The following is a 12,176-nucleotide window of genomic DNA, read 5'->3' as shown; positions in this document are numbered from 1 at the left end:
ATTTATAAAACACTGCGTACGCACACCTGTACGCAATCTTTGCTTTATAAATCACATACTGACTACGATTGTGCGCAGCTGAATCAGCTTCACGTTCCGCCCTCTACACGCCCCTTTTTAACCATAAATGGTCAATGCAAATGACCTCATGAATGCGATCTGCATATAAAACAGACTCAGATGCCGGTATTATGTCTTGTTGGAAACAATGGCAGGACTGAGAAAAGCCAAAAAAAGAAACTTCACGGAGGTTGAGGTGGAGACACTTGTGGGTGAGGTGGAGGCCCGAAAATACATTTTGTTCGGCGGTCACGGGATCGGGATCACCAACATAAAAAAAAAGAATGAGTGGCGACATGTTGCTGCGGCAGTGAACGCTGTCAGTGGTACGGAGCGTACAGTAGCTGAATTGAAAAAAAAGTGGTCCGACATAAAGGTACATTTTTATTTCCTCACGCACAGCACACGTTTATAATTAATTGCTCAAATGTTACTGGTCGTATAGTGAAGATCGTTTATTACAGGTGGGTGCAAAGCAGAGGCTGTCCTCACACCGCCAGAGCGTGACTGCAACTGGAGGGGGACCCAGTACTCCTGACCTAACACCAATTGACACGAAAGTTGGATCCATAATTGGCACCGCAAGCGTGAGTGGCATCGTGTCTGAACGGGAAGGAGACACTGACAACACAGAAGAACAAGGTAAAGCTGATTTCTGTTCTTTATAGATTTATTATCCATCATGTAGGCCTAGTGCAAGCTATTTTGCTTGTGCGTCCTCCAGAGTCAGCGGTCGGTGGGGAGGAGGACAATGATGCCGGCGAGGGGCCCTCGGCCGCAGGTCATCTGGCTGCCCCCACCCCCAGCACCAAGCGTCAGTCCGCTGGTCGGGTGCTCACAGACGCAGTTCTGCAGCTACAGAGGGAAACGATAGCTGCAGTCAACAACGACTGAGGAGATGAGGCAGATTCGAAATGTTATCACTGAAATTGCCACAACATTAAAAGATACTGTGGAAAAATGAACCTTGAGTCGTCTTCATTTCATAAACGCTGCATGACATCCGCACGTACTCTTGCACCCTGTTGAAATCCGACTTGCCTCGGAGGGGGCTGGGCTTCCGGGTCAAGCTCGGGGGGAGGGAGGTCGGGGGGGAGAGGGATGCCGTTCCTCTGGGACAAATTGTGCAGCACGCCGCAAGCCCTTATAATGCGGCACACTTTGGCAGGCTGGTATAAAAGCCTCCCTCCCGACGCATCCAGAGCGCGCCACCAGCACTTCAGGAGGCCGATGGCGCGCTCCACCACTGAACGAGCACGGCCATGGACCTCATTATAGCTTTGTTCCTCGGCGCTTTGCGCGTTCAAAACTGGGGTGAGGAGCCAGCGTCTCAGGGGGTATCCACTGTCCCCTGCAATGCAGAAAATCATTAGTTATGTCAAGAACCACAATGTTACATTCCTCTTTAAAAAAAAAAACTCACCTAGAAGCCAGCCATCCCGCCCTGCGCCTGCCTGTAGTCTGTTCCCTACACTACTGTGCGTCAGAATAAAGGAATCATGTGTTGCACCAGGCGAACGTGCCACCATGTTTGTAAAGTTCATATGGGCATCACATATGACTTGAACATTAATAGTGTGCACGTGCTTGCGGTTGACGTAAGAGAACTCATGTTCAGATGGAGCCCTTATAGCAATATGAGTGCAGTCAATTGCGCCGATTACGTTTGGGAAATCGGACATTGCTGCAAATTGCCTTTTAATCTCGGCCTGTTCTTCCACTGTGTAGGGAAACCTTATGTATCGACTGCCCATATGTATGATGCCATTTAAAACGCTGGGCATTAGGGCACTGAGGGATGGCTGTGATTTACCGGATCTACAGGGTGGAAAACAAACAAAATTAGCACAATTATGCTTAAATGTGAAAGCAGGTTGTAAGATGCAGCTATATGAAACACTTACCTGTCTGCCAATTCCCGTTGGAAACAGCCGGTTGCCAGGAACCCCAAAGTGGTGAGGACCTGTGTCTGAACCGGGATTGCGTGGTTCCTACGTGTTGCCCTTTCCAATGCTGGACCCAGTTCAGCACATAGATCCAAGAGCATAGCTCTAGGGAATCTAAAACGGCTCATTAGCCAGTCATCATCATGGGCCAATAAATCGTTTTGGTCCCTGAAGACCCTCTCCCTCCGAATCATGCCATTTGCATGGTCCTCCAGCAGTGCCAGCAGTGCCATGGTGCAGCATTACGCACTGGGCTCACCGCTGTATTTCTAGGGTTACGGTAATAAGACTGACCGAGAACAGCTTGGTTAATCAGTTTGTAATCACCCACGTAAAATGTTCTTGAATATAACCCCTTTTGTCATGAAAAGCATCAAGAGGAACGGACTATAGTATAACGATTGTGATGAGGGTGTGGCTTGATTTTCCACACTTAGGATTTAATTGACATTTGATTATGATTATGTGTTTACAGTGTCTCGTAAAATTATTATGTTATTGACACATGTTGGACAGATGCTTTATTCCATGCAGTCGCGCCGTCCTCTCCTCCTCCTGCGATCCGGGAGTGGACAGTATTGAGTGACGGGATTGAATAGGCCTATAGAGAATTTTAATTTTAATTTCAATTCTAAGGAGATGTTTCTGGAGCTATAACTGAGAAATAACGCAGTTGGCTAAAATTATTCTGATTAGGCCTTACTATAATTTAACACATGATACGGGTTGAAATTCAACTTATGAAGGGGGATGATAAAACATAATCGTTCTACTCCCTCTACATTTCTTCAGTCTGACTTCAGTTCACCACCACACCATCTGTGTCGCCATTACGCCTTTTCCTCCAAACCATGCGTACGCATGGGTCAGAGTTTGCTTCGGGCTGCGCACATTCTCCCACCAAGTTAGTTTTTTATAGATCACAACCTTGGCGTGAAAAGTCACATACGCAACTTTCAGCCCCGTTTTGTGCGTACGCAATGTTTATAAATGAGACCCCTGATGTGTATGGGAAGGCCTACGTGTCTTGGGTCTCATTTATAACCGTTGCGTACACACAAAACGGTAAAAAAAAAAAACTTGACGGGAGAATGTGCGCAGCCCTAAGCAAACTGACACATGCGTACGCATGGTTTGGAGGAAAAGGAGAATTTTCGACACGGATGGTGTGGTGGTGAACTGAAGTCAGACTGAAGAATTGTAGAGTGAGAAGAACGATTATGTTTTATCATCGCCCTTCATCAATTTAATTTCAACCCGTATCATGCGTTAAATCTATGTAATCAGAATAATTTAAGTCAACTGCGTTATTTCTCAGTTATAACTCCAGAATCATCTCCTTAGAACAGAAAAAAAAAAAAAATCTCTATTTAATCCCGTCGCTCCATACTGACGGCACGACTGAATGGAATAAAGCATCTGTCAAACATGTGTCAATAACATAATATTTTTATGTGACACTGTAAACACATAATCAAATTAAGGGTTAAATCCCAAGTGTGGAAAACCAAGCCACACTCATCACAATTGTTGTCCGTTACTCTTGATGCTTTTCATGACAAATCAGGCATTAAAAAGGGGTTATGTTCAAGAACATTTTACGGGGGTGATTACAAACTGATTATCCAAGGTGTTCTCGGTCAGTCTTATTACCTTAACCCTATAAATACAGAGGTGAGCGCCGTGGTAATGCTGCACCATATGGCACTTCTGGCGGACCATGCAAATGGCAGGATTCGGAGGGAGAGGGTCTTTAGGGATAACGATTTATTGGTAGGCTACATAAAAATATGTAACAGACCACTTCTTTTTTAATTCTGGGACTGTGCGCTCCGTGCTACTGACAGAGTTCACTGCTGTAGCAACATGTTGCCACTCACTCTGCTTTTTGTTGTTTGAGATCCCAATCCCGTGACCGCCGAACAAAACTACTTTTCGGGCCTCCATCTCACCCACAAGTGTCTCCACTTCAACCTCCGGGAAAATTTCGCTTTTTTGCTTTTCTCAGTACTTCTGCCATTGTTTCCTACAAGACATAATACTTGCATCTGAGTCTGTTTTATATGCAGATCGCATTCATGAGGTCATTTGCATTGACCATTTGGGGCGTGTGCAGGGCGGAACGTGAAGCTGATTCAGCTGCGCACACTTGTAGGGAGTCTGTGATTTATAAAGCAAAGATTGCGTATGGTGTGCGTACGCAGGGTTTTATAAATCTGAATGGCGTACTGGTGTTAGGTCAGGAGTACTGGCGCACGCAAAACTTGGCTTATGGGCGTACGTACACTTTTTGTAACGATCCCACGCACAGTTTTATGAATGACACCCCTGGGCTGTTCCGGTGGGTGATTAGCATGTAGTTCTGTCTGAGGAAAAATACTTTATTACAAAACTGTTTACAGCAAAGACTAACTCAACCGGGGAGGGGTTTACAAAAACATGAGTTATCTTAAAGAGTAATCATGAGTATGCTTGAAGACGAGGAAAAGTGTTCTCTGTCTCACGCTTATTGAGATGGGCATGAGAATGCAAACATCCATGGCTTGTGTCTGGTGCCCTGAAGTACGTTCAGAGCAAGGCAGGTCATGGCAGGAACAGGCAGGGTCTTAAAGCCTGTTCAGCACTGGGACTTGGAGTGAGGTTCTGCTTGTTCCTGTTGACCAGTATCTTGCCTCAACAGGAAGTGATGTCCATGGACGAGGAGAGCACCTCCTGCTACGGCCTCCTGGAGGCGGAGCGGTGCCACCTGCTGGTGGGCCGCCCGGGCCACTACGCCCTGGTGGGCCGGCCCCTGAGCCAGGCAGCCGCCAAGAGGCTGAGGCTGGCCGGTGTTCGGGAGCCCCGACCTCAGCAACCCGCTGGGCTACAACCTGAGGGTGTACTGCGTGGACGACACCCCCCACGCTCTGCAGGTGAGGGAGGGGGGGGGGGGGGGGGGGGGGGAGGAGAGGGAGGAGGATGATGATGAAGAATTGGTGATGATGACAACGATGAGAGGGTGATGATGATTTTGAGAAGGAGGAGGCAAAAAAAAGGAGGCTGATCATGATCATTTTAACAGTTTAAGTGTCTTATGATTATTTGCAGGGTTCAATGATATGTTCACATTAACATAAGCGTCTTTACGTGGTTCAGACGATGCTTTCATCCAAATTGGGTCGCTACTTGATGCAAGAAGTACTGTAATTACTGTAAACTCAAAGTTTCTGAAAATGTGTACGTTTCTAAAATCCCATGGAGCAACTGGGCCAAGTTCCTCATAACACGAGGTTAGAGGCCGTCATCCTCCATCCAGTCACAGCAACACAGTGCAGATGTACTTTGTAAACTCTTTTTAATTGCCTTTGTTCTGCTGGGTGATTAGACATGAGTTGCGAGTTTGGTCCCCCAGCCAAGTGCTTCCTTCCTGGAAGTTTAAGACACATGAACTTTATCTGGTTGTTTCTCCTCCACCTCCGTTTAAAATGCGCCCGTCCAGCCCACTGAAGCCACGGGGGGGAGGTGCTTAGAAGCGCCAAAGAGGGGATTTTTAATTACAAACACTAGAGAAGCTTGGCGAGGTTTTTGTGAAATTGTGAAAATGAATTAAACTGTAAAACAAAGCGCCATTATGCTATAGACTTTAGAGTATCTGTGGTTTAAAGGCTGGGTTGAACTTGAATTTCAAAATATAAATCTGTTGTATTTTGAAATGTTGAAAGTATAGACCTTTGCGATTATTCTTCAAAACGAGGGCTAGTCAATTTTGAAAAATGAATTAAAGTGTAATCAGACAACACAGTTATATGCTATAGACCCTAGAGTATCTGTGGTATAACGGCTGGGATGAATTTCGAATTATAAATATGTACAATCCATAACGTTAGCTCTCTGACTTATAGCTCAGCGGACTAGAATACCTCCCGTTGCCAAGTCGTAGCTAAGGTCTGTCCTATTTACAGGAGGAGTGAACAACGTTTCCATTGCATAAGAGCCTTACGGGAGGGTAATGATTGTTCCAGGATTTAGTCAAACCCTCAGGCGTTACCAGGGAAACAAAATTAAGGCATGTGAAAAACTTTATATTTGGATTGTAAAACACATGAAAATATAAATGAATGATCTTAATTTATTTTCTTTGGCAAGTGACCATACACGATAATGCCCTTCGAGTTGTCCAAAACATGTTTGATCGATCGTAATTAATGGGGACCACTTTTTGAGGGAGATGAATTAAAACAGAATATACATTTAATAAGCATGCAATACGAATAAGAAAAGCATAATTATTCAAGTATTTGTATTGTTTTATTATGTTGGCAAGCAAGAAGTAGAATAAACTGGATAATCACCTCAAGGCAGGGCAATAAACAGTTTTATATGCCCGGCTCGTGGAAGGTTACCGGTCCAAGGTAAGCCGTCCACGAGCCGGGCATATCCAACTGTTTATTGCCCTGCCTTTAGGTGATTATCCCTTACTTACCAAATGTCGCAATGAGGTGCATTCAGACAGTGGGTAATTATACCTGCGCAGCTAGCGATGATATTATGATATTGATGCGCTCCATTTTTATGCAAGGCGATTTTTTGGTATATATTCATCTGATTGTCACTTGGCAAAGTAGGGTTGTCATTTTTTGGAAAACGATGTATATAATAGGTTGTTTAGTTTAGGTTCCTGGGGATTAGTTGCTAGGTTTAGATATGAGGTTGACTTATAAGTTTACAAGGTTGAAGGAAAGAAATCCATGATGATCTACAAGAAGCAGACATCATGGGGAGGGCAGTCTTTATCATCTGTCAGGTCTTACATGCTAAGAACAACTGAATACTTAAAAAGAAAATCAGAGGAAGAAAGGATTTCCCCCATGGTCTGAATCACACAAATAAAAGTCAGGATCTCTTAAGCATTCACTCAAAATGACCTGTGAAAGGATGTCTCGATTAGTACTACAAAAACATATATGTGCTTCTGTAATAGTCCTCAGAAGGCCTTTGTAAGGGTCTGAACCATAGACCGTATGAAATAGGTTAGAACCATCAACAGCATGAGGAAGCTGAAGCCAGGATACTGCAGTCATTCACACCGGCCATTATCTGGTTGTTAAAGAGTTCTGGAGGGAGGATTTATCACTTCCCCTACACGTGTAAATCACACACACACACCACCCCAGTATGGAAATACGAACATTAAAGGGCTTAGAATAACTCAACCAGACTTTGACCTTGATTATAGAAGAAAAATCTGCTGATGTTGATCAGAGACTAAGATGATCCGTCCAAGGCATTTATTATTCAAGCAGTTTTATTGCCTAGATCCATTAGGCTAAGGTTGATGAGGGTGGATCGATACATTTATTTTAAACATTGTGGTTCACTTAAAGGGTCATGCTATTTAGTTTTTTCTTCTATATGATTAGCAGCAGAGACACGATCAGCCGTTGATGGCTCTTGGACGAATAATGAAGCCACACGGCTAGGCTATCTGTGTAACCTAATTAGCAAACACATTTACATTTACGACATTTACCGAAAGAGTCCATTTCGATTCATTGAGTGCACTTTGTGTGTGATGCAAACAAAGAGATTAAAAGAAAGGTTGAATATGAGAGGGAAAATGCAGTGGTGGTTCTACCATTGAATAACACCCGGGTGAGATATTTATAGACAAACTTATTTTTCTCAATTGCAAGAAATTCGAGTGTTGCTCTATACCACGGGCGTGCCGTCCATTTGGGCAAGTGGGGTGGCGAACTACTTGCAAAAGCATGCGCCCAAAACAATTGTTTGCAAATCATTGCTCCAAGTCCCTTTTCAATAATGTGATTGTCACATTGGCTATCTATGGTTTGTCTAGGCTTACAGACTATTTTTGGTCTGGTGTCATCAAATTTTGGGTGATGATTCTAGATGATTTTAACGTCTCATGCAATTTTGGGGCAGGGCAGCTCAGCGATCGCGTTCCTCTGTATGTTTATCCCATAACCCTGCAGGCTTCAATAAGTATTTCAATCCTCGCAGTGGATCCCACGTTCCCCCCCTTGTCCGTTCCACTTCGGAGACGCAGAGGTGAACTGTCCCCTGCGCCCCCCTCCCCTTTCCCCTTCTCACACAGCTTCTGTTCACGGCACCTTCCCAGCAAGCAGGGGCATCATCAGCCGGAGGGGGCACCAATATGCCAATTCCCCACACAGTGATATGATAGATAGGCCTAAGAGAAAACCGTGCAGATGTTTAGCCTCGTATTTAGTTTGCTCTGGACATATGCGTTCCACCTGTTCAGACAGAGCTCCAGCAGACCTGTCCCAACCGTTTATCTACTGTGGGGCCGTTATGTACAAAGACTGTTCAGAGGATAGCCCCATGTTTGGTTTCTTGTTGCTCAGATTGGTTGTAGGTCTAACCGATTGAATCCAGAGGCCTAGTTTGGAATCGATCCGGCAGAGAAGGTTTGACGGTATTAAAGGGGAGGTTGACCGTCGATGAGGATCTCAGCCAATCACAGCCTTCACATACACACTTAAGGCCGTCTGAAGTGGCCTGAACACAACCAATGCTATGTAACAGCCGGGGAACGGTTGTTTTGTAACTGCCATCAGGTGTTTTGCTCGCTGCTTTTGCCTTGTAGAGCGCCTCCCTCTTTTTGTTGTTTGTTTAAGTTAAAAAGAAACAACAAACTTCGGACTGAATTCACCGGCGTCTTTGTGCGGTTAAGCCGTTCTGCGTTGGTAACAGTAAAAACATCTGCTTTCATCTGGGCTTCAACAGTAAGGCAGGGTAACAGTCATTACAAATAAATAAAACAAGCACCAAAAAAATTATCGCACAGCAGATTGACAATCGGAAGGTATTAATCACTGATGAACACAGATTATTATCAATAATGCTCAAACTGGAAAGTGCTCGCCATGTATTGATGTTTTCACATTTTGTTCTGTGACTTTTGTTGCATGGTCTCTCATAAAGGATAATAAAACAATCATCCGCTCTGTGCTTATTGAGTCTCTCTCTCTCTCTCTCTCTCTCTCTCTCTCTCTCTCTCTCTCTCTCTCTCTCTCTCTCTCTCTCTCTCCTCTGTTGGCAGGAGTTCCCGTTCGTTGGGGCCGGGACCACCACCTGCTGCAGGGTGCCTTCTCCCTGGAGCGCCTCGGCAACGCCCCCACAGCTCTCCTGCAAGATCAGCATACTGCAGGTCAAAGGTCGAGGGCATATCCTCCAGGTGTACACGCCGGCGGCGGAGGTGAGCCCAGAGAGTGGATTATGAGAAGGGGGGAGAAAGGAAGAGGGCAAAAGAGGGAGAGAGAAAGGGGGAGAGGGAGGGGGGGAAGGAATGGGTTAGAAAGTGATGGAAGAGGGCAAAAGAGGAAGAGAGAAAGGGGGAGAGGGAGGGGGGGAAGGAATGGGTTAGAAAGTGACGGAGAGGGATAAAGAGGGAGAATGGGGGAGAGGGAGAGGGCAACAGCTTGTGTTCCTCTACGAAAAGCCACGGAGCGAGGAAGACTTTGTTTAAAACAGAGTTTTCAAACTAGACATGCTTTAGTCTCATTGTTGTTCCATTACTCTGAAAATAGACCTTCATTTTACTCCTCTTTCTTCTTCTTCCTCTCTGGTCCAGCAGAGTGAAAAGGGACCGATTCCTCTCTTCCCACTGTCCCCTCAACTCCGAGTCAGGGTCCAATGCCTTCAAGATCCCCCCGTCCATCCATCAGTGCATCTGTGTCACCTTTGACTCGGCCAACTCCAAGGGCAAGGACTGGCAACTGCTCCAACACCACGTACACTGGTAGACAGGTGAACACTACGTAGACATACACCTCATAGAAATACAACACGTAGACGGGGAAACACCACGTAGACGGGGGAACACCACGTAGACGGGGGAACACCACGTAGACGGGGGAACACCACGTAGACGGGGGAACACCACGTAGACGGGTGAACACCACGGAGACGGGGGAACACCACGTAGACGGGTGAACAACACGTAGGGCTGCTCGGCACGCGGGGTTGATGGTTAATTCAAGGCAACAGCAATATCTTATTTATCATAGCTGCTGATTACTGCACACTGCACAGCATGGAGCGGAGCTCATGTTCAACAGCAATGATTGCATGCTAATCTGTTTCCTTAACACTGCTTCCTCAACGCTTCCAGAACATTGTGACCCGGGGGTCTGCATCGCATCGCGCTCTGCAAGTTTGTTTTTCCTCCGTTCTCATTAAGAAGGGCAACAATAGCGCACCGTCACTAGCTAACAACGCTGCGTATGACTCAGGGAAAAAACAAGCACAAACTCTCTCACCACTGTCTCCTCCACCTGGCTCCAGCTATTACTTCGAGGTCGTTACACGTTTCCGAACCACGGAAACACTATGTTTCTGTTGTTCGGACGATGTTCACGATTCAGAACGAACACACGGTTCTAGAGGAAGCATTATCAACTCAGTCCAGACCACCGAATCATGAGTGTTGTTTGCAAGTAATCAAGTTTATATGATTTTTCAGATCATTTTTTATTGCTCATCACTTAATTGGATGGCGCTGGGTAATGTGAGCATCAAAAGGGTTGCTCTGAACCGACGCTTTTCCGAAAGAGATGCAATGTGTGAACATTTCCACAGCTGGATTCTGACACGACAACACCAGGCGTGGCAAGAATAGCAAGAGTTTAACTGCATGCGTAACCCAGTAAAAGCCCACCAGCAGGGGTAATAAAGTAATGTACCTTGTTAAGCAGATTTTCTTTGCAATTATTTCTTAAGGGGGCTCTGGCTTCACTAAAGCGTCCTCACCTTAATGATTAGAGGGTGGGGCTCTGGCAGGCCGGCACATGGGAAACAGTGCCTGCTGGATGCAGGCTACCATTAGATCCTAAATATGGGGGATTTGATTCTATAATGCATTTTTCCCTGCAAGCAATTAGGTGTGTTTATGTGGATCCTTGCAAAGGACTCATTAAAACTGCAAAGTAAACTCCAAAAAATTATATATCGACGTCAACATTGTCCAGCTTTATTCGATAATAAACACTATCTCAGCCACTTTCAATTCTGGAATAAAATACATAAAATATTTGAAAGTAAACAAACCTCTAATCTACTTAAATATAGTCAGGGACCTTGTTGAAACTTTCATTTGGAACATAGTTGGAAAAGTTTCAAAACTTAGTATGCAACATTGTTTATTTTTGCTGATTCTTATTTTCCATATTTACCTTTCCATCCTCCTCTTTCCACCGGCCTCTCCCTCTCTCGCACACATTTCTTGCTCTCTCTCTCTCCCTCTTTCTACCTCCCCCTCAAACCTTCCATCCCTCTCCTCTACTCCCGTCAGCGGTCATCCTCAGCCTGTGGGAGACCCAGCACCAGACCTCGGGGGACGTGGACTCCCTGGCCTGTGCTCTGGAGGAGATCGACAGGGCCCCGTCACCCGGGATATTCACCCCACTGGGGCAGGGCAGCGACCGGCCAAACTCTGGATTCTCTTAAACACAAAACGCCTTTTTGGAGTTCACGTCGGGAGGACAAGGACCCAGACCTCTGTAGGGGACTTGTAAGTTGCATGAGCTCTGGTGACGATCCTGTGTTGGAGCTACAGGATGATGAGGAGGAAGAAGAGGAGCAGTTGCAGTGGTAGTGGCGCCCGTCTATAAGTTCCACCCAGAGGGGGGGCGGTCGAGGTGGAGGAACACCACCCAGAGGAAGACAAGGGTCAGACAGAGAAGGAGATCCTGGAGGCTTTGTTCCGCCTGTGGTGTCAGTCATTCCGATCCACGCAGCGCAGCCACAGGGAACAGCTCGGAGGAAGAGAAGGAATGCTGAGGTTCTTCACTTAGCTTGTATGTCGAAACAAAAAGATAATAACCACTGCTCTGGTCTCAGCGGAATGCTCCAACCTGCTGTGAATGCTGGAGCAGGAATGCCAACGCAGGCCGGGAAGAGAGGGCTTCCCTCGGGGGGCTGGGACGGTTCAAGAATACTAAGAAACGCATGCAGCTCGGACTTCCTCTCGCTGCACCCCTAAGGATCGACCTCACTACTTATTTTATTTGGGGGGGGGGTCTGCCAAAATCGTAGTATTTTATGTCTCTGCTCGTATTCTTTTCATTCATGTTTTATTCCCTGTGTTTCTAACGTTACAAAGACATAGTGAAACTCGGCGAGATCATCATTCATCGACTCCACTCCGAT

At 45.9% G+C, this 12,176-nt stretch overlaps 1 long non-coding RNA gene and 1 pseudogene across 1 annotated transcript; both read left to right on the top strand.

The window, feature by feature from the left end:
- Positions 1 to 10,494, top strand: part of LOC115541352 (netrin receptor UNC5D-like) — a 55,297-nt pseudogene extending 44,803 nt beyond the window's left edge.
- Positions 228 to 1,025, top strand: LOC115541857 (uncharacterized). The gene is made up of 2 exons (XR_003976429.1): positions 228 to 702; positions 785 to 1,025. It is a non-coding gene; the product is annotated as an uncharacterized LOC115541857 (long non-coding RNA).
- Positions 10,495 to 12,176: the final 1,682 nt, after the last annotated feature.

Source organism: Gadus morhua, chromosome 4 (assembly GCF_902167405.1).
Source record: "Gadus morhua chromosome 4, gadMor3.0, whole genome shotgun sequence".
Lineage (NCBI taxonomy): Eukaryota > Metazoa > Chordata > Actinopteri > Gadiformes > Gadidae > Gadus > Gadus morhua.
Note: the sequence above shows the minus strand (reverse complement) of the source record. Positions and strands in the feature narration are given on the sequence as shown.